Below are 24,000 nucleotides of genomic sequence, written 5' to 3' on the forward strand. Positions count from 1 at the left end.
GTAAATGAATGGACTGATTTAGGGCCACACTAGAAACCACCTTGGACATAAAGGAAGGATTGGTCCTGAGGGAAACCTTGTCTGCATGGAAGATAATGAAGGGCACCACTGCCATGAGGGCCTGTAATTCAGACACTGTTCTTGCTGAAGTGATGGCTAGAAGGAAGGCTGTTTTCCAAGAAAGGAATTTCAACTCTGCAGTTGAAGCTGGTTCAAATGGAGGGAGAGTGAGCTTTTCCAATACAAAGTTAAGGTCCCAGGCTGGAGTAGGGGCTTGCCTGGGGGTCTTAAATTTTTAGCCCCTCTGAGGAATTGCTTTAACAGGGTGTGAGAGAAGAGGGGTGGTTCAGTATTATAATGTGCTGAAATTGCAGAGGCATGAATTTTAATTGACGAGAAGGATAAGCCCTTGTGGAGCATTTCTGTTAAGTACTGAAGAATATGAGGTAAGCTGGGCACCATAGTGCCCATACCCTGGGTCTGACTCCAGGAACAGTATCTTTTCCACTTTTCAGCATAGAATTTTGTAGTACTAGGTCTCCTTGCTTCCAGAATGACATCCAGCACCTGCTTACTGAGGGATGCTATTGGAGAGCTCAAGGAATTAGCCAGACTGCAAGGTTCAGGGTTTGAAGCTGAGGGTGCAGAATCTTGCCCACTTGCTGGGACAGCAGGGAAGGTGTCTGAAATAGGTGCCATGGATCCAGCAGTATCATGCTGCGCAAGAGGGGGTTACCAGTGCTGGCAGGGCCAGTCTGGTGCAATAAGTATTGTACTTATTTTATCCTGTTTGATCTTTAGCAGAACCTTTGAGAGGAGAGGCAGAGGGGGAAAGGCATAAATCTAGAGGCTTTCCCAGGTAAAAAACAGGGAATCCACTTTTCAAGCTTGACTGCAGGGAGTCCTTGTGCAGAATTTGTCCAATTGGTAGTTCTGGGGGGAGGCAAACAGGTCTATCTCTGGAGTCCCCCATTTGTTCCTCAAAAGGGTGAATATTTTTGGTTCCAGTTTCCATTTATGTGGGTCGATGAGATTTCTGCTTAGGTTGTCTGCCAGTAAATTTAGCTTGCCTGGCAAGAATTGAGCTTGTAGGTGCACTTGGTAGCTCAAGGCTGTGTTTCACAGAGGCATGGCTAGTCTACAGAGAGGGTACATGTGGGTTCCTCCCTGCTTGTTTATATACCACATAACTGTGGTGTTGTCTGTCTTTACCAATAATTGTCCTGGAAGGATGTGGTCTTTGAAGGCTGTCAGGGAATTCTGTACAGCTAACATTTCTTTTTGGTTGATATGCAGGTGCATCTGATTCGGGTTCCATTTGCCCTGAATGCACTGCCCTGCCAAGTGAGCCCCCCATGCATAGTCTGATGCATTTGTTGTTAGGGTTTGGGCGGCAGGGGGTAGATTGAAAGGGAGCCCCTTGTTGTGGTGGCAGGCCTCTGCCCACCAAAGGAACTCTGTCTTTATACAAGGAATGATAGGAATCATTGATTCCAGGTCCTGAGAATGTTGACACCATAGGCTTTTTAGATACCATTGTAGTTTCCTCATATTGCAGTCTTGCATATGAAATTAGTAGAATGCAAGAGGCCAAGAACCCCAGGGCTTGCAAAATTTTCCTTGCAGATAGCTGGGTCTTTGTGGCCAGTAGTTTGAAGTAGGTTGTCAAATAAACTTGTTTCTCTGGCATGAGGTAAGCCATCTGGGAAGCTGTGTTCAAGCTTGCTCCCAGGAATACAATCTGTTAGCAGGGTACTAGATGAGATTTCTTTTCATTTATGGTGTACCCCAATGGGGTTAGAAGTTTCTTTACGAATGCCAGATGTTTTAATAGCATGTCCTGGCTTTCTGCCTGAATCAGACAATCATCCAAGTATGGGTATATTTGAATATTTTTCTGCCTGCAAAATGCAATGGCTGGAGCTAGACACTTTGTGAATACCCTGGCCACAGTGGATAAGCCAAAGGGAAGTGCAGAGAACTGATAGTGCATGGAGCCTGCCTTGAAGTGTAGGTATTTCCTGCAAGATTCCCTTATTGGAATATGCAGGTAAGTTTCCTTTAAGTCTAAGGTTGTCAACCAGGCATCTTTGCCTAGCATAGGAAGCAGCTGTTGAAGTGTTAGCATTTTGAATTTTGGGATTACCAAAAAGGTGTTTAGAATAGAGAGGTCCAGGATAGGACACCAGGAGCTGTCTTTTCTGGGTACCAGGAAAAGTCTTGAATAAAAACCTTGTTCCTTTTCTTCTGCTGGGACAGGTTGAATAGCCTTGATACTTAGAAGAGAGTGAACCTGCTGTTGAGCCTTGGCCCACTGATTTGGGGGTAGGTCTGGCCAACTGTTTGGGGTTGGTAGGGTGTGGAAGTGGAATCTGTATCCTTGGGAAACTATATTTAAAACCCATTTTTCCTGAGTAATGAGTTCCCAGTTTTTTGCATTCAGGGTAAGCTTTCCACCTAAGGGAGCAGGCAGTTGAGCATGGCTTGGAAGGGTTAAGGTTAAGACACTGTGACATTTTTCTGTAGGGGGGTGTCTTACTACTTCCTGTTTTGAAAGTGGGAGCCCCCCACTGCCTAGGCTTGTGTGTAGCCTGAGACTGTAACCTAGGTGGTCTGCTGTTCCTGGGTTTGGACTGAGAAGGCCTGGAAGGACTGGAAAGGACCAATTCTTTGAAGGCCAATGCCTACTAAATTTGGGAGGCTGTACTTGCAGGAAATCTTTAACAATTTGCATAGATTTAGCCTTTTCCTCCATCTTTTTGAAGACTTCCTCTGCTTTGTTGCCAAACAGGTGGTCTTGGTTTAAGGGAGCATCCAGTAATTTAGCTTTAACGTGATCTGGCAAGTTTTGCTCCTTAAGCCAAGCATGCCTTCTAAGTACAGACCTGGTGACAACAGCCCTGCAAGATGCTTCTGAAGAGTCAAAACCATATTGCAAAGTATGTTTACCAACTTGTTCAGCAGAATGTATTAAATTCTGTAATTCTTTATGTTCAGCACAGTCAGGAATCAACATAATTTTCTTTTTAAGTAGTCCCATAATATGCTGCTGATACTTTAACATATGAAACTGGCAATTTATGGCCCTAATGGCCAACGTAGCAGAAGTGTATACCTTCTTACCTCATCTGTCCAAGGCCCTAGAATCTCTATCAGAGGGGGTAGGATTTTTTGGCAGCAGTAGCATTAATGCCCTTTGGTCCTTGGGAAATGGTCTCTGGATCCACAGTAGGATTCTTGAAGAGGAACTTGTGAGTGTCAGGTACTCTGTAATACCTGTCAGGTTTTCTGGGAGCTGGAGGTAAAGTCTCTGGGGACAGGCTAAATTCCAAGAAGGCATCATCTACAATGTCCAGAACAGGAGGTATAGCTAAAGGCCTGTGTTGAGGGAGGAGTAAGAATTCCCTAAGCCACTTTTTGGAGTCAGAGTAATCCTGGCTTTCCCAGCGGAAATGCTCCCTAAGAGTATGCAAGGTTTTACCAAAAGAAAAATCTTCTGGAGGGGAAGCAGAGGGAATGGAATTCTCTTCATCAGAATCCTCATGGGTAGATAAGGGCAAATCCTGGTAATCAGAAGAAAAAGAGATTTCAGAATCCTGATCAGAAGAATCGGAAGGAAAATCAGTTCTAGGTCTCTTAGATGGGGAAGGCTGGCTTCCCCTAATTAAAGTATTAAGGTCGTCAGCCATTCTAAACATTTGTTTTTTAGGCATATGGGCCTGATCATGTGGTTTGGACGTCGGTTTTCTGGGCATGGGTCGAGTTTTAGGCCTGGATGAAGAAGATGGCATCGGTTTAAAATGCAAATCTGTAGGCCTGAATACTCCCTCAGAAGCCAGTGTTTGCACAGCGGCTCCGGACCCATCCAAGGTAGAGACATCTGCAGGTTCCATAGTTGAAGAAGCATCTCGCAGCATACTGGACTCCGAATAGGTCTCAGTAGAGGCCTGCGAATCTAAAGTAGCGGGTATCAGGGGCTGCAAAAGCACTTCACTGAGTACTGGTGAACTGGCGACTAGCTTAACGGAAGCATCATTGGCAGTTTTGGACCTATGCGGTCTGTCTCTGTCTTTATCCTTACGTTTTTTCAGAATATCAGTAGTCGGATGGCTTACTGAAGCCATTTCTGGATAGTTAAACCAAGTACCAAAATAATTTGCTGTGAAAATAGACAGACGACGAATAGTTTGAGGGTTGAATAAGGCACAAAACCGACAGCGAGGGACGTCGTGGTCTGGGCCTAAGCAAGGAATGCAGTACGAATGAAAATCTTTATGAGGTATTTGCTTTCCACAGGTAAGACAATTATTAACTTTTACTGACATCGGTTAAGAGCAAGAAAAAGGATCCTCAACGGGGTACTTAGCTTTTTTCGAAGACTTCGGTTCTGAAACTCGAAAATGAAAATTTCAGGAGTTGGCCAACTGCTTCTGCTTCGGGCACTGCACGGCAAGAAAGACTGATGTAATGGCATCGGCTGCATGTTTTATACCCATGACGACCTGACGTCATGGAAGAAGAGACAGCATCCGACTCAGGAATCCAAGACTCTGGTATTGAGGCCGGCTGAGGGCTACCTGCAGGCAGATAACCCAAATGTAATGACTGCAACAGTGAAACATGAAGAACATCACTTATTCTGCCATCTGCTCTGCACTCAAGTACCTTTCTGAGATTCATTTACTGAAGACATTCAAATCCGCATTAAAAACATTTTGGGGAGTACTACAAAAGGTATTTATTTTCTTAAATTGGATGAATAGACATGCTTTAGAAATGTATGAATTTTATCATGTGCTACTCTTCAATAGCATTTCCAGATTTTTAATTCCATTTAATCTGTTAAATGTTATAAAAATTCACATTTATGTTCACTATTGACTTACACAAAGCCTATTAAAAATATATGTAAAAAAATAATGTATCAGAGTTTGAAACTGTTATAATTAAGATGCAGTCAGTGATGATATTATCACTAATAAGGTAACAGTACTTGTTGAATGGAGAAAATTTGCTCAGTGGCCAGCAGTTTTTTTTTCACCTTTATCACCCACTTAAACACATTTGTGTAGAAAATGGCATGCAGTACTGAAGTCATATGTACATAAGTGGCGGTGGTATCAGTCAGTTTTACAAAACTTAGCCAATGGCTAGCAACAGCCTTTATGCCCATAAAATGAAAATTAGTTCAACAGTATTTCTACATTGTACAGTTAACTTTGTATTTTTAAAATTTAAGGTGATCAGAATAAATTATTTTCATGGTATTTTGTATTTGGGTCTACAAATTTATCCACCATATTCATTGACCCTTCCTCTTCATTTTTCATTTTCACTTCGCACACTTAAAAAATGTAAAGATCTATCATTTTAAATCCTTCTCCAGTACTTATTCTGTTAAGGGTCATGGTTAAGTATTCTACTGCAACCAACAGATGTAAAGAATGGGAGCAATCTGGACAGTAGACAGCGCACTGCTGGATATACCAGCATCATATGCTGTCAGTTTGGAAGATTATCAATTCTTTTGTTGGCATACCTTTCATATGAAACTGAAGTCTGTTGCAAAAGATCCCTGTAATGTTCATAAAGTTGCTTTACTAAGAAGCATAATTGATAACACACACAAGCAAGAATGTGAAAAATTGTATCAAGATAAGACAATAGACTGCCCTCTACCCATAATTCTTGTGTAACAGAATATACTGTGTGCACTGAAAGAGTACTGGTTTAATTTGTACTTGCCATCTGCCTCATGCTTTAAAGATGTCTGGGCAGTAAAAGTAACCACCATTTTCTTTTCACTTTTTAGTCAGTTAACAGATTAGACTTCAACTGCTACATTGATGTGGTGTCCCCTATGTGAGCATCCCAGTCACTCCTTGTAGGACTCTATGCAACTCTGACTTTCTTCTGCTTAGGGTCTCGATCTCAACTCTAATTGCTGAAGTGAGTAGTAAAGGAAGCAGGAGGACTAGACGACTGCCACAACTGACAACAGCTTGGGAGGGCTAGACTGTTTATAAGTAAAAGATTGACCCCCTCCCCCCCGTTACTTGCTGGAATGTTCCTGATAGACACACTGTATGTTACCAGATGAGTAGCAAACTGACTCACTGATAGAACCCACCTAGTCAAAATAGGGGAAGCTACCTCAAGCAGTAGACCCATAACAAGCAATGTACTCCAGGGTTTGGTCTTGGGGCCTCTGTTATTTGGGATATACTTTTGTGAGGTGCAGGCCAAAGCCAGTGGTTATGGCTGACCAGGTTTGCAGATGACTGCAAGCTGGGTGCAGTCATCAATTCCCCTAGTGATGTGCACATCCTCCAAGGAGGTCTCACCCAAACAAATGACTGGTGCAGAAACATGGCCTCAAACTGAATGCCAAAAAATGCATCATCATCTCCTTTGGGGAGTGTGACATCCCCACAAATTATCACATTAATAATAACGTCCTAAGCATGCAATCAGTCCTGAGTGATTTGGGCACCCAGGTTCATAGCAACCTGATTTTTGACCACCATGTTGCTTCCATTGTACAGAAAGCCTCCTACATGGCCCTCCTCATAAGTAAGGGTATCTCATCCAGGGACAAGGAGTTCAAAACATCCCTGTATTCTTCTCTTATAAGGCCCATTATTGAGTACAATGACCCTTTTGGCATGTACCTTGCAAAGCACATGCAGCAACTGGAGAGGCCATAGAGGTTCCTTGCCAGAAGAATTCAGGGCCTCAAACGTCTACCATACACAGATAGGCTAAAAGCCCTATCCCTCTACTCAGTTTCATACAGACTCCTCAGAGGTGATCTCTGTATGGCATACAAGGCAAACATGGACCCCACCTTGAAGGGACTGCTGCATAGACGCAAGTCAAGCTCCACTCAAGGAACTCGCATGCACAGCCTCAACCTGGTCTGTGACATCAACAGGACTTGGTGGCAGGACAGATTTGTGTCCCAGAGACTCCCTCATCTATATAATAGACTCCCTCTCCATGTCAAGCAGAGTACCTCTTTACCCCTTTTTAAGCACAACCTGGATAACTGGATGGGAAACAGAAAATATACCCCTGGTATTCCACCCATGTCCCTGCTGGACAGGGGCATCAAGTGCTGACTTGTCTAAACATGGGCTAAACTCTTGGCTAGGCTTATAAGAGCCTCGGGAGAAATAGCCTAGTAACCTGATATGATCCAATGAAATTTAGTCTCTAAAGCAACCTTTGAACAATGTTTAGTAGAAACAAAGAAAAGGAAACTGAAACTTGACATAGAAGATTGTCTTTTCATGACCTAGGTCTTTATGGTTTGAAATTAAAAATAGTTTCCCATGTGAAATAAATACACAGTCTACTGGAATTGTGGAGATGGTGTCTGAGAGTTTAAGTCCAACAGACCTTTAACACTGATATTTGCTGATTATGCTAAGGTATCAGCACTTGATCCTTTACATTTAAACATGTTTTTTGAAGGATGCCCATTTATCTGTACAGAGAACAACAGGAAGAAGCCTGAGCAGATGGAGGAAAAGGAGGGAGTTCTCAAGGCCCTGTAATGTGAAGTCAAAAGGAGGGAGTTATCAAGGCCCTGTAATGTGAAGTCAAAATGAGGGAGTTCTCAAGGCCCTGTAATGTGAAGTCAAAATGAGGGAGTTCTCAAGGCCCTGTAATGTGAAGTCAAAAGGAGGGAGTTATCAAGGCCCTGTAATGTGAAGTCAAAAGGAGGGAGTTATCAAGGCCCTGTAATGTGAAGTCAAAATGAGGGAGTTCTCAAGGCCCTGTAATGTGAAGTCAAAAGGAGGGAGTTATCAAGGCCCTGTAATGTGAAGTCAAAATGAGGGAGTTCTCAAGGCCCTGTAATGTGAAGTCAAAAGGAGAGAGTTATCAAGGCCCTGTAATGTGAAGTCAAAAGGAGGGAGTTATCAAGGCCCTGTAATGTGAAGTCAAAAGGAGAGCATTATCAAGGCCCTGTAATGTGAAGTCAAAAGGAGGGCATTCTCAAGGCCCTGTAATGTGAAGTGAAAAGGACAGAGTTATTAAGGCCCTGTAATGTGAAGTCAAAAGGAGGAAGTTATCAAGGCCCTATAATGTGATGTCAAAAGGAGGAAGTTATCAAGGCCCTGTAATGTGAAGTCAAAAGGAGGGAGTTATCAAGGCCCTATAATGTGATGTCAAAAGGAGGAAGTTATCAAGGCCCTGTAATGTGAAGTCAAAAGGAGGGAGTTATCAAGGCCCTGTAATGTGAAGTCAAAAGGAGGGAGTTATCAAGGCCCTGTAATGTGAAGTCAAAAGGAGGGAGTTATCAAGCCCCTGTAATGTGAGTCAAAAGGAGGGAGTTGTCAAGGCCCTGTAATGTGAAGTCAAAAGGAGGGAGTTATCAAGGCCCTGTAATGTGAAGTCAAAAGGAGGGAGTTATCAAGGCCCTGTAATGTGAAGTCAAAAGGAGGGAGTTATCAAGGCCCTGTAATGTGAAGTCAAAAGGAGGGAGTTATCATGGCCCTGTAATGTGAAGTCAAAAGGAGGGAGTTATCAAGGCCCTGTAATGTGAAGTCAAAAGGAGGGCATTATCAAGGCCCTGTAATGTGAAGTCAAAAGGAGGGAGTTATCAAGGCCCTGTAATGTGAAGTCAAAAGGAGGGAGTTATCAAGGCCCTGTAATGTGAAGTCAAAAGGAGGGAGTTATCAAGGCCCTGTAATGTGAAGTCAAAAGGAGTGGAGTTAAATTCTCAATCCACTGTTACACCTGCCCCCATTGTGTTTAACTTTTCTGGACACTTGTTGAGTGTGGCAGAGATGTCAATTTTGGCCAAAGGCATGAATTTTGTACCTGCATGGGATGTGGACCTGCTGGACTGTTTGACTGAATTTAAACTTTTTGTTAGGAAACTGAATTTGTTAAACATTTCTCCTAATTCCAGTTTAGAAGCTGTCAGTATTTTAAAGCAGCAGAGTACATTTGTTCCAAATAATATCAGTGTGATACGATTTTTCAGGGTATCCGTGAGAATGATTTATATAAAAGGATTTCAACAGACAAATGAATAGAACTAGCACTATGCATGATATTTTGGTTAACGATGAACATGATGCTCTCTAACGTCTTTGGTTAACAATGATGAAAATATAATTAAAAATGCCAGCAAGGGTGGAGCAATGGTCGTTTTAGATGCTGACTTTTATTGTGAAAGTATCCTTGTCCTACTTAAGGATAGTGAAACATATGAGGTTTGAGTTTTCACAAGTAAATAGAATTATAAACAGGGTTGGAAGTGAAATATATGAAAGGCACATTAATGGCCATCTCATGCCAGTTTTGTTAGAATTTGTACATGACTAAAAATCTCTTGTCCCAACATATAATGGTTTGACCAAGATACATAAGGACAGTAAAAGCCCACCTTTTAGACCAATTGTTTCAGCAAGGAGGTGGGTCACAGAACCAATTTCCAGTTATTTAGAGGAGACTTTGAAAATACAATTATGTAATTCAATAATCTATATTAATGACAGCAGTGACTTTTTAGAACTATATATTCAGTGATAAGCATAAAGAATATATGCTTGTCCCCTTAGATCTTGATTTATTGTTCACTATGATACCCAAAGTTGATGGCACAGAGCACTTGAGAGAATTTTGAAAGCTTTACTTTGACACTGATAGTGACATGATCAATACTATTTGTGAGTTAATGCAAATAGTTGTAACCAATAATATATTATTATTTCAAGACTGTATACAGACAGAAAAAGGGTGTAGCTTTGGGCACACCATTATAGGTTCATAGGTTCATAGGTAGGTACTAGGCTATTAGCCCAAGGGCCTACGTAAGCCTAGCCAACAAAGTTCCCTGGCTTACGCCACCCAAGAAAGTTATTTTCCTGTGCCACTGTCGAGCAGAGACACAGAAGTGATCCCCGGGGTGTATTTCCTATTTCCCATCCACTCATCAAGATTTTTCTTGAAGAGTGCTAATGAAGAACTTTGCTTGACATAGATGGGTAGCCTGTTCCAGAGTATGGGAAGTCTCTGGGACAGGAATCTATCCCTCCAGCATGTCCTGTTTATTGTGGTGACAAGGTTTAGGTCCCTAGAGCATGTAGCTCAGAGAGATTGGGATTTCTTTATGTGTAGCATGTCCAACAGCTCTGGGTTTGACATAGCTTTATATGTTAGGCAGAGATCACCTCGGAGTAGGCAATATACTATGGAGTAAAGCTGGAGTTTTTTGAGGTGGTCAGTGTAGGGCATTTCTTTGAGGCCAGTAATCCTCTTTGTGAGGTACTTCTGTGGCCTTTCCAGCTGCTGCAGATGTCTTGTGAGGTACATTCCAAAAGGGGCGTTGTACTCTATAATGGGTCTAATGAGTGTTGAGCAGAGGGGAACAATGACCTTTTTTTCCTGGATGAGAACCCTTTTATGATGAGATATGCCATGTAGAAGGACTTCCTGACTAGTGTGGCAATGTGACTATCAAAGGAGAGACTGCTGTCCACCTGGGTCCCAAGGTCTCTTATCACGCATTCGGTGTTAAGTAGATTGCTGCCTATGTGGTAGTTCATGGGTACAGAGTTTTTACCAAAGGGGATGACACTGCACTTTTTGGCATTGAGGTTGAGGCCATGGCTCTGACACCAGGCATCTGTCTCAGCGAGGCCCTTCTGTATTGTCCAACACTTATTCTAATCTAGTATTAGCAAATTGGGAAAGACAAGTGATTTTTAACAATGATAATGCATTTTTCTCTTCTATTCTATTTTACAAAAGATTTGTAGATGATATAGTTATTATTTGGGGTCATGAGGGGACTTTATTGATTATTTGACTAAAATTGCCAGTTATTTAAGATTTAAAAAGACCTGCTCTTTCACCGATGTAGGATTTCTGCATATATCAGTAGGAAAGAAGATATGATAATAGGGACACCATGCTACATACTAAGGGAATGAAGAGGAATACCGATTTGCACAGTGCCAGTATGCATCCTTCATTTATGTTTTGCAACATAGCCAGGGGACAGATACTCAGGGTTTCCAGATGTAACATCAGTGAATCGAATTTTAATGCTCATATTAGTTGACAAATTGCAAAAGAGAGGGTATGATATTTATTTGTTACAAACTCAGGAAGTTAGAGTCAGAGCAGAACATGACACCTAGGGCAAACCTATCTTCTCAGGCTGCCATGGTCATGACGATAAGATTATGATGAATAATATTTAGAACAACCATGATACGGGTGTGAAGAACAAATTTAGGGTCACACTTACATATAACAGCCATACAAATTTTATTAAGAATTTAATTAATGAGCATTGGCATGTATTGACTGGTGTTGAGAATTTAATGATGATGATAGCTGACAAATCAATACATGGTTCTAAAACGTCACAGAACTTGAAGCAGGTGTTGTGCTATAAAGATCAACAGCATTCCATTTGCAATAGGCAGTGTAATAGTAAAGGAACTTTTCGATATAATAGACACATTTTTTTAAGTATATGATGAAAATGGGTAGCTTTGTGCACCCCTTAACTTCTATGATTTTTTTTTATTTGAAACAATAGGCTGATTGTGATTCTTACAATGTTATTTGTTTAGCTAAGTGCAATTCTTGCACAGTGTTTTATGTTGGTAAGTTGCACTGTAGATCAAAGGATTACATTTGTTATAACTTGTCAGATATTTGCAGAAAAGTGGGCACTAATGCTTTGTATAAACATATTATTAATACTGATGACAGACGTTTTCACTTCATGGTGTTAGAGGTAGTTTTATTAAGTAAAAGAGGTGGTGCTGTAATAACCAGAATGGAATTTATAGAGTATAAATGAATTACGAGACATAGATTGCATGTCTTATCTGGTTTGAATGAGATGTTAAGCATTAAACCTATTTTAAAAAATATGAAATGAATTTAGAAAGTATTAGAGCAGTATACGTTTATATATGAACTGTTAGTTTAACTACAGTTTTTGTGATTCATTGTTTAACCATTGAATTTGTTTTATACTATCATGTGACTGATTTTTAAGTATTTTAAATTCACACAAGCTGCATGTATTTTGTATCACTTGATGAAGAATTTACAAAAGCTGTGTATAGCTATTACTTGCTTAGTTGTTTATTAAACAATATAAAGATCAGTCTTTTTATTTCAGCTTCCATGTTACTGAATCCAGCAGTTTCATTGTTTTTGACTCCTTGGCGTTGCTGACTCATTTTATTTGCTTGAGCTTCACTTTGTTGTTCATTCACCCCCTTAGAGAATAGTATTGTGCAGGTTACAGCATATAAATTATAAAAATGGCCAAAAGTAGGCATTCTTTACAGAACTAAGCCTTACCTAAGTGATCATTCCAGCATAACCATTGCAGTCACCTGTTACCTTACTTCATATATGCTTCCACCATTTTCACCAACAGACCTCACAACTATCAAAAGTGAACAACACTATAATAAAATAGCCACGTTTTCAGTTAACCTTCTCAGCAAAACCCCATCACTGTAGTGCACTTTAGCAACTTAATTTACATAATGTTTTTTTTTTTTTTTTTTTTTTTTTTTGTTATACATTTTGCACTGTAGCTTGAATTCTAGCAGAAGAGGGTCAGTGTGTCTCACCCCCATTTACCTAGCAATTAAATTATCACAATAAATAAAGATGTGTGGCCTGTATTTGTTAAAATTATATGTAGTGTGCTTGTGCTTCAAAAGCTGTGCTTCCCTTACCACTGGAGATTTAAGCAACAATGGCCATTGTTTACACTTCTACACTTCTCATTTGTTCTAGCCACCATTCCTTACGTTGCTGCTTTATAGTCATGCACCTGTCTAACCACTGACTGGGCTTTCTTTACATGTCTGGGGTGCAAGGAGTAGTTGTGGAGGACCAGAAAAGCTGCAAGGATTTCAGTCCTACATTCTGGCAGTCAAATACATGAGGTAAGTGCATGCTCTGATCTGGTGTCATGCCATGCCCCACCCCCAAATTGTATTTCATTTGTAATAGATTTTCGTCAGGCCCATGGCCCTTGCCCAGTGTCATAGCAGTAGCAATGTTACTTTCCCTACACCCTTTCTCCTGGAGATGTGTAGGCTTTTGGCTACTCTTCCTTATGTATTTTGGGCAACTATTCTGTAACCAGGACTCTTGCTCCTTAACTTTGGTCACATTGTGCAGAGATGGATGCCCTCCCTTCATGCCAATGAGGTGGGCAGCTTCTTCATGATGTATAAATTAATTCAATTGTCGGCAAAGGGATGAGGGGATTTGGTAGCAATAAACAGTTGAAAAAGGTCAAAACAAATATGTAATTGGTTTAGAAGTAATTAGGGCTTAAAAACAAATTGATTTAAACTTCTCTGAACACAGGTTAGCATGTATAAGTGGTAGGGTAACTATGACATATCTCTATACTTCTCAACCTGCAAACATTGAAAAATGGTGCAAAGCTTTTGAAAAGTAGGTACAGCCAGACAAAAATCTGGATATCTAACTAGCATAGAATTTGAATATAAATAGCACATAACTCTTCCCACTCTCAGTAGGAATTTGGGATACTACTCGGAAACATGTTTAAAAAACAGAGAGTTAAAGAAATGATGGAAAAATGTAAACAAATTACAGGAAATGTGTATAATCGGTAGACTTTCATGAACTGTTTCGCAACATTCTACCACACAAGGTCATTTATTTTTGCTTCTGAAAAAGTAAAATGCAAGAGGTGTGTATTTATTCTTTTAATTATTGGTGCCACTAACATGTTGGTCACATAGTATGGTTTTCTGTGTACCAGACAGCTTCAAAAATCAGGTATAATGAGCGGGATTCAGAAAATTGTGTTCAGGGGTATATCACACCTGAAAATAGGAATGTTCTTCCAAACAGGGACAGTTGATAGGTCTGCATCTCTCTTGTATATTTGCAGAAAATAACTGCACTAAACAACCCAACTCTAATACTTTTAAGGTCATACTACCTCTGTTAGCAGCAGACAAACCTGTCTGTAGTTCCTTCCTTTCATCTCCTTAAACATCATCTGAACTTTGATCCTCTTTGTATGCCTTAGGACTTCACCATGAATCCATTTCAATTAACAATACAGGGCTAGTGCATAAATTCAGACAGCTTTTGATAAGAATATTTTATTATGAGCCCAGATTTTTAAGGTGTATATCTGCCCATTTGTTTGATAAAATGAAGTATGCTGCAGAAAAAAGTGCACATGCATGATGTTAAATCTGACTGAGAGATCTCGTTAAGCTATATATATTATTTTAAAACTGCGGAGACTCGTGACTACGTATTTCACCAAGCTGACCTTTTCTTTTTGTCACTCATAGTTCTGCACACTGTATCACTCTCATCTTTTTTCTGGTGTTATTAGAGCAACTCGGCTGTATTTTTGTGACTTTATTTACACAAGAGATCCTGTAAAACTCAGGATGTTTGCTTACTGCTGCTCGTCATAGCTGCGAAGAATCCTGCTGAGACTGGGCTGGTACGAAATGTCTGTGCAGAGTGCTCAGGTTGTGTACATATTCTCTCCTCATCTCCCTGCTGTTTTACATGCCTTTGCAAGAGGTTATAAGCCGGCCTTCTTCACAAAAGCATAAAAAACAGCATTCTTCCACCAGATGTTTAGAAACTAGTTGTCACAAACAAGCAAATCAGCATGAAAAGACCTTGCAATTTAAGCAGTTTAACATTTTTTTTTGTTATGACTTCATCTGTATTTCACTTATGATGCTTTAAACAAGGAATACCTTATACCTGAAATAACCGATTCTAGTCTCCAGGGTATTTATATTTTGTTGTCTGCAGACCATGTGGCTCAGATCTGATATTTGTTTTTCAGAGTGGTTGATCTGTTTCATTTCATTTGATAAGGAACAAGGGAGGCCAAGTGACTTAGGTTAGCAAAGCAAGCTTTTATGCTTAGCAGAATGGAATTTGAAGTGGCATTTATTTTGTGCCTCAGTCAGAAAGGCTGGGAAAACAAAGTGGGTGTACATATGCTTTTTGTCTATATTCTGATCATAGGTGTTAGGAAACTGGTAAGCACAGCTAATTTGTCTTTGATTTAACAAAATGCTGGCATCAGATGTTTGTTTTTACAGTTTGGTCATTTCTTTTGCAGACTGGCATAATCACATTTCCCAAACCCGAGGCAACACGATCAGTTGTCATAACCAGAATTGTACAAATCGGCATTATGAGCAAATTAGCATTTCTGCACTGACGAGTACCTGATTGATTTGGGGCAGTATACTATACTCAGGATACAATGAATTCTGTCCTTATGAGCAAGATGCAAACTTGGGACAAAAATGATTGGTTGCTATTGATATAGAGCAAGTGCATACAAAAATGAATTGCATGGGTGAATATGTAGTCTCTCGGGCAGAAATTAAGCACATACACTAACATGAAAGTGTTGGGGGATATTGACTAGATAGCAGGAATTAAGCACGTACACTAGCATGAAAGGGGGAATACTGAACAGAGAGCAGAAATTAAGCACATATGCTAGCATGAAAGTGGGAATGGTATTGAATAGGATAACCATGTGTGCTCTTTGGTGTTCCTTGGCAACTATACTTCTGAAAATCACACAGATGACTTTTTACACAAAAGCAGAATGACCTGTGTAGTAGATTAAACTGCTTGTTTTCTACTTTTTCCTGAAATTTTATTTGAAATCTGGATAAACTGTAGGAAAACAAGATTGCCACTGATTCTAAGGACAACCACAAATCATTCTATAGCTATGCCAAGAATCTCAGTGATCAGCACAATGGCACAAAAATTATAGAACCAACTGATATTGCCAACATCCTGGTAGATAGGTTCAGTGCTAACATTACCCCCCTCTCACCCCCTAAAGGGCCCATATCTATACAGGAAGAATGCAGAGTCCCTGTAATCACAACTTTACAGGTAAAAGCAGCACTCTCTAAAGCCAAAAACACAGCATCCATGAGACCGGACAACATCCCAGGCTGCGTTTTACACGAACTTCAGAATGAACTGGCTCCCCACCTAAGCACCATGTTCAATCATAGCCTCACGTCAGGCTTTGTGTGCTCACTGAATGGCGCACAGCAACAGTTAGCCTGACGAGCCTGGTCTGCAAGGCCATGGAACGTATCATCATGGAATTCATAAACAAAGACATTGGTAACCTCCAAACTCTGGACCCCACCCAGTTTGGGTTAGTGAAAGGCAGATCTTGCCTCCTTAACCTGGTCAATGTCTTTGAGGCAGTCACCAAAGCCGTAGATGGGGCTAAGGTGGTTCACACAGCCTATCTTGACCTCACCAAGGCTTTCAACACCATCCCCCATTCTGGAATTATAGCTAAACTCAATAAACTAGGTATAAATCCCTATGTCACAAGATGGGTTGCTAACTGGCTCACTGACAGAACCTACACTGTAAAAGTTGCAGACTCCAAGTCTGACTTCAAACCAGTGACAAGTTGAGTACCACAGGGTTCAGTCCTGGGACCTCTCTTGTTTGGTTTCTACTTCTCTGAAGTACAGGCTAACACAGAAGGCCTCTGGCTAATGAAGTTCGCAGATGGCTGCAAACTAGGAGCTATAGTCGAGTCCCCAAATGATGTGGACATCCTACAGAAGGGCCTCACTGAGACAGATGCCTGGTGTCAGAGCCATGGCCTCAAGCTCAATGCCAAAAAGTGCATTGTTATCCCCTTTGGTAAAAACTCTGTGCCCATGAACTACCACATAGGCGGCAGTCTTCTTTACACCAAATGTGTGATAAGAGACCTTGGGACCCAGGTGGACAGTAGTCTCTCCTTTGATAATCACATTGCCACAGTAGTCACGGAATCCTTCTACATGGTACACCTCATCACAAAAGGGTTGTCATCCAGGAAAAAACAGGTCATTGTTCCCCTCTACTCGACACTCATTAGACCCATTAATAGAGTATAATGTCCCTTTTGGAATGTACCTCACAAGACATGATTTGCAGCAGCAGAAAAGGCCACAGAAGTCCCTCACAAAGAGAATTACTGGCCTCAAACAGATGACCTACACTGATCATCTCAAAAAACTCCAGTTTTACTCTGTAGCATATCGCCTACTTCGAGAAGATCTCTGCCTAACATACAAAGCTATGTCAAACCCAGAGCTGTTGGACATGCTACACCTAAAGAAATCCCAATCCCTCCGAGCTACACACTCTAGGGACCTAAACCTTGTCACCACAATAAACAGGACTTGCTGGAGGGATAGATTCTTCTCCCAGAGACTTCCCATACTCTGGAACAAGCTATCCATCTATATCAAGCAAAGTTCCTCATTAACACTCTTCAAGAAAAATCTTGATGAGTGGATGGGAAATAGGAAATACACCCCGGGGATCACTTCTGTGGCTCTGCTCGACAGGGGCACAGGAAATTAACTTTCTTGGGTTGGTATAAGCCAGGGAACCTTCTTGGCTAGGCTTACTTAGGCCCTTGGGCCGATAGCCTAGTACCTACCTATGAACCTATAAATGTTACAAATATAAATTAGGAAATAGGAGGGAATATGAAACCACTGATTTTAAACACACTGTGAACTCTTTAGTCAAAGAGGGCAGCACCTTTCAAAATAGCCTGCATGAAAGAGGGAAAGAACAAATATTTAAAGTGATTTATGCTAACTCGATAGCTGAAGGAAAAAGTTTTCTTGCTGATATGGTAGTCCTCAAACCGAAAACTTAAAGACGAAGCACTGAATAAACAAATAGCAGTGGAACTGAACAATTCACAAGAAAAAGTAGTTGGTTCAGAATAGTACTTGAATTCAGGAGTTCATAAGGTGGACATCGCCAGAGGTTGATGGCTGATAGATGAACCATTATAAAGGGAATTGGGCAGGATTGGTTGGCCATTAGGTCTGTGTTGTTATCAAAGTTTGTGTTTTTGATTCTGCACCACAAAATGTCTTCACTGTAAAAATATTTGAGCACTTGTTTTCCAAATGCACAATTATTTCACGAGTGGGGTGTAATGCTACCTGTTATTTTACAATGCAGTGGATCATTTAGAATAAATACGTGGCTTTTCATCTGCAGATTGGCAGAAATAAATGAACCCCAATATTCTTTATCTTTTTATACTTTTGCCGATTCCTTCAATGTCAGCCACATAAGAAATTAGATGAATCATAATTCCCAGCATCTTGTATGATTTAGAAATTGTTATTCTAACCCATTGGTTGTTGAAAAAATACAGAACTTGTTAAATTCACTTCCATTCGCCATGCACATGAAGGCATAGCTATTCCATATATCTGCCACATTTAAGAATTTTTTTTTCCTGTTTCTTTCACTGATTTCCCTTATGGTTGTGAAGGGTGATTCATAGTTAAAAGAATCATGGTTTACAGTACATTATGATCTTACATAAGCAGCTCCATTTTACGTGATTTCCAAACTATATTCTATGCACCTTCAAAATATTACATTATATGTATATTATATAGTATTATATTATTATTATTATTATTATTATTATTATATTACATGCAGTGAAATCGGACTGTGCTCGTAAGTGTAGAGATAGACAAAGGCACTGCCTAGGCACAGGAATCCAGGTGAATGCCGTAGTGAAAAGATAATAGCACCGTGCACTACCATACCTTGTGGGCATAACAGTATCAGTAAAAACATATACAACTTGAAGATTAATAAAAGCATTTTAATTAAACTCCCTTGTGCTTTACCATGTGACTTCATGGAGAGATAAGTAACCTTTTTTTCTTTTTTTTTTTCCCATTAACACCTTTGGTTGAAGAAGGCGTACAGCATTTGGTTTCCATTGAGGTCTGAGATTCATTTTTAGTAAATGGTAGTGGCAGAGGGAGTTCAAGGACCCACGAGAGGATGGTGTGCATGAAGAAGATGATGGACATAGAAGATTTATACATCAGTATTCCATACAAATATGGCTTGAAGTCATTTTCATGTTATTTAGGTGAAGGATCTTATTCCTTTGTGTTACCATTATTACACTTTTATTTAAAAAAATTAGAAAAAAGATGGACTTACGAAACCAGAGATAAGAATAAAATGACTTTTAATCCAAACAATGTCAAATCACAAAACTTGCAGGAAAAATACCTTCATCATTGTGTATTCTTTTGTTTAACAAATAATTTCAGGTATGCAGAAATATGGTATGGATATGGGAGTTCTTTGCACTCCTACGTATGACAATATTGTAATGTCTTTTTTTGAGAGAGAATTGATGAGTAATAATTTTTTTCTTAATACTGTAGTACTGTAAGGGGAATCAGACATTAGTAATTTCGTGGATAGGTTAAGTCACAATGAAGCATTCTTGAAATTTATTTATAAGGTATGTAACAATAAAGTGAAGTGTTTTTGGATATCACAACTATTGTCAAGGAAGAAAGAAACTTCAGCGAATAGCTTCTTATGTGCTAAAAGTAACATCCTATTCATTTGATTGTTTACCTCTTGGTGAGTTTGTTAAAATTAGTAGAAATGCTATGAGATCTACTGATTGAGAGATTGTTTTTTTGAGTTTGGAAAGAAGGTTAGAAGAGAGGGGTTATAGTAGAGATGTAAATCATGGGGCAAAAATTAGACTGGGGATGCTAGAGAAGGATGAAAGGAGATGGTGGGTACGAGCTAGGGCCCAGTTCCAAGGATGGTGATAAAAGATTGTCTTGTGTGACTAAGTATTAACACGTTTACAGAATTATTTATAAAAGATCATTAAGTGTAACTGGGAAATATTGTTTACTGCTTCCAATTTAGCTATAGTGTTGCCTTTGTTCCCATGCTTTTCACTGGAGATAACTGAATTAAGGGGAATTAGTGATAACTAAAATGTCAGTAAATAGAATTTTACTATGGGTCCAAGATATGTACCATTGTGAAAGATACAATCTGTGTAAATTAGTATTGAATACTAGAGAGTTTATGATTAATGGTAATTTTTTTAAATAAAAAAAAAGTATTTTAATTGTCATAGATCTGTGGTGGTATAGGCAGTTAAATGTACATGCACATCCACACTAAGTTAGAGTTATACAGGGCAGACTAAAAAGGAAGATGAACTTCAGGATATAGGAACACATCAGGAATGTGAAAAGTGACCACCCTGTCAGCAGTGCTGCACAGCATGTTAAAGTAGTAAATGGTGGTGGGGGGGGGTTAACACAGTTAAGTATGTAGTATTAGATGCACTTAGTTCATCAAGGGGTGGAAATAAATGTTCTTTGTTGAATAAATGAGAAGTGAAATTGAGTTTGAAATTTAACATGCTATTTCCTGAACATTTGAACAATGAAGTTGATTGCTCCACCCTGATAATAAAAATATTTTTTCAGAGTCCAGCTTTGTCAACTTATAAGTATAATTATGTTTATTTTGTTAATTATGTTACATTAATTTGTATTTGATTGAGTTATAGGAGGCTATTTAAATATGAAAGTGTTAATGTAAAAATAGTCGTGTGTCTCCCCATGAAGGCACACACCAAAACATTGGGGTGTTTGATTAAAATAATCACGTTAGACTGCCATTTCTGTGGGTTTATTTCATACAGATTTTTTATTATGGTGTAATTGATAACAGTTTCACTAACCTCAGTATGGTGTTGTAAATGAAAAGTATGTAATAGCTTTCTGCTGGTTAGTACGTCTACACTAACTGCCATCTGGCACCTCCTTATATTAGTCACAGAGTCAGTGAAGTGAAGGACAAATAAGGAGCGCATCCTGCTTGGCTAATCCGTTTACATAATATCTAATATCTACTCAAACAGTAGCAGTAGCCCCAGATATCTGTCCTGTGCCTCAGGCAGGCATATACTGAGGGCATATGAGGAGTGTTTTGCCCACCCAGTCTGTTTTACTATATTTTGGAGATCAGGATCTAGCCAACAGGTTGTTTCTTTCCCTTCTTAAAAGTTACCTTATATTCAAGCCTCTCAGCCCTTGTTGATTCGTCTGCTAAGCTATCAGGCCACATCTAATGCATTCCATTTCTTTACCACCTTCTGTGAGAAATAGCATACCATGCAGAAACGGTCTTCTCATTTTTCAGTATGCATTCATTTCCCTGATGTTTTTTTTTTAATCTTCTGAACATGCTAAAAGTACTCCCTTTCTTCCTTTCCCAACAAACTAGAGTGAGTTTCTGTCACAGTACTGTCTGCAAACATGACATAACACTCTGTGGTTGAATAAGTGTTTTGTAAAGGAGTTAAATTACCTTGGGGGCTTTCTGGGCCTACCTGTCTTGTTATAAAGCCTAACATTCTCTTCACTGGCCCATCTTATACAACCTAACTTTCTGTTCACCTGTCAATCTCATTATACAGCCTAAGATTCTGTTCACCTTGGCTGCTACTTTTTTGATTTGCTACTGGTGACTCAGTGCTGCACTGACAATTATCACAAGACATTTCCTACTCAGCCAATAAACATTTAGTTACTCCTATTCTGAACTTCATTCCTAGAATATTGCTTAAGCCTGTGGACCACATTCCATTTCTGGATGTTAAAGTGCAGCTAGCATCTATCAGATCAGTTTGCTGGTTTCCTTTAAAACTGATTCCTCCATCTACTGTTATTTTTCCCAGTTAAATACCATCTGAAAATAGGTTAGTCCTGCTCTTCACTCTATGTTATGTCTGCTACATAGACATTAAAGAGAGCAAGTTCCAGGACTAATCCTTGTTAGTCACCACTGGTGACATTTTTGACCCTTAGACAACTCTTCCTAAAACAGCTATGTCTCTCTTCTACCTGCTTCCCTTTAACCACCCATTTAGTTTTCCACTATTACTTAATGTTTTAAGCGTTGGACTTGCCTCCTGTGTGGAATTCAGATTAGTGCCTTGGGTTTATTGATTCAGTATTTAAGATCTGTAATTCACAGCTCTAGAGGACCAAGGTTCATTCCTGACTTCTGTTCATTCTGTGGAGTTTGCACATTTTTTCCTTATTGCTGCATGGATTTTGTCCAGATCTTTCATTTTTGTCTCTTCGTCCTTCAAAAATGTGTTGCTTGATGAATAATTATTCTAAACTATCCATATAAATTGTATTTGTCCTTTCATTTCTGATTCACATCATGGCTGAAATGTACGACAGACAGACTGCCTGTTTAACATGCTTAAATTAATAAATAAAAAAAATAGATATACTCATATCTGAATACTAGGCAGTCAATCTGCCGACTATTACATGTATAGCCTATAACCAAACAGTGACCAAATGCGAGAATTAAACCCTGTACCTTGTGTATCAGTGAACACCTTAACAACTATGCAATATGCATACCTTGTACCTACTCTAATAAAAGCTTACACTTTAACCACTCAACTAGCAAAGCTACTGTATTGTCTAAATTCACTTGGACAATTATTCATGGTATTACGGCACATTGATGCAGTGGCTGCCTTTGTTTGCCTCAAATTGCTTTGCCCTATAGTTGACTTCTTGCCTACATTTCCTTCTTTGGTGGGTCAGCATATCCTCCTTGTGTCTGCATGGAGTTTTGCTAAGTGCTCTAATTTGATCCCATACCCCAGAAGTATGCAGTAGGTGAATTGGTAATACAAAACTGACAATAACTGTGCATGTCATGTGAGCATAACTTTGAATTCTTGTGTCCTATGATAGATTGGTGCTTCATTAAGGATTACTTCATATATTTGCATGTATGAGAACTGGGATAAGGTTTAACTCACCTATGACCTTAAAGTTGAATAAGTGAGCACTGTGCAAATGAATGAACAAAATAACTGAGATGCAGAACTGTGTCATTTTAATTAAATAAGATATTTTTAGCCAAACAATTGGCCATAAACATGTAGTGACTGCTCTGGATATTTTTATCTGCAAAAAACTTTACTTTCTGTATCAGGATCTTCATGACCCTTTTGAAGCCACCATCTAATCATAGGTTCATAGGTACGTACTAGGCTATCTGCCTGAGGGCATTTATAAGCCTAGCCAGAGTGTGTCGGCTTTCACTGCCCCGTTGATTAATTAACTGATCCTCTGTCAAGCAGAGCCAATGAAGTGATCCCAGGGGTGTATTTTCTGTTTCCCATCCACTCGTCAAGGTTTCTCTTGAAGAGTGTTAGTGAGGAGCTCTGCCTGATGTATTCTGGAATTTTGTTCCAAAGCATGGGGAGTCTCTGTGACAGGAATCTATCCCTCCAGCATGTTCTATTTATTGTTGTGGTGAGGTTTAGCTCACTAGAGCTCGTGGCTCGCAGTGACTTGGATTTCTTTAGGTGGAGCATGTCCATCAATTCTAAGTTGGACATGGCTTTGTAAGTCAGGCAGAGATCACCTCTGAGTAAGCGATATGCCACCGAGTACAGCCGGAGTTTTTTCAGTCGGGCTGCATAGGACATATATTTGAGACCAGCAATCCTCTTGGTGAGGTACTTTTGTGGTCTTTCCAGTTGTTGGAAGTGTCTTATGAGGTACATCCCAAATGGGGCATTGTACTCTATGATGGGTCTAATGAGTGACGAGTAGAGGGGCACTATAACCTCTTTATTTCTAGATGCGAACCCTTTAGTAATTAGATGGGCCACATAGAAGGATTTCCTAACTTCTTTGGCAATATGATTGTCAAAGGAGAGATTACTATCTACCTGGGTCCCCAGATCTCTTATTACCTCTTCTGTATTAAGGGGGCTGCCACCTATGTGGTAATGCATGGGTGTTTTGTTTTTCCCAAACATGATGACTATGCATTTTTTGGCATTTAGCTTGAGGCCATGACTTTGACACCAGATGTCCATCTCATTAAGGCCCTTTTGGAGGATGCCTATGTCTGCCGGAGAGTCAAGTATGGCTCCCAGTTTGCAGTCATTGGTGAACTTGGTTAGCCATAGTCCTCCTGTGTTTGCCTGTACTGCTGAGAAGTATATGCTGAACAGTAGGGGTCCCAGGACCGAGTCTTGCGGGACACCACTTGTGACTGGTT

The sequence above is a fragment of the Protopterus annectens genome, chromosome 9.part0 (assembly GCF_019279795.1).
Source record: "Protopterus annectens isolate FY-2018-M chromosome 9.part0, PAN1.0, whole genome shotgun sequence".
Classification (NCBI taxonomy): Eukaryota; Metazoa; Chordata; order Ceratodontiformes; family Protopteridae; genus Protopterus; species Protopterus annectens.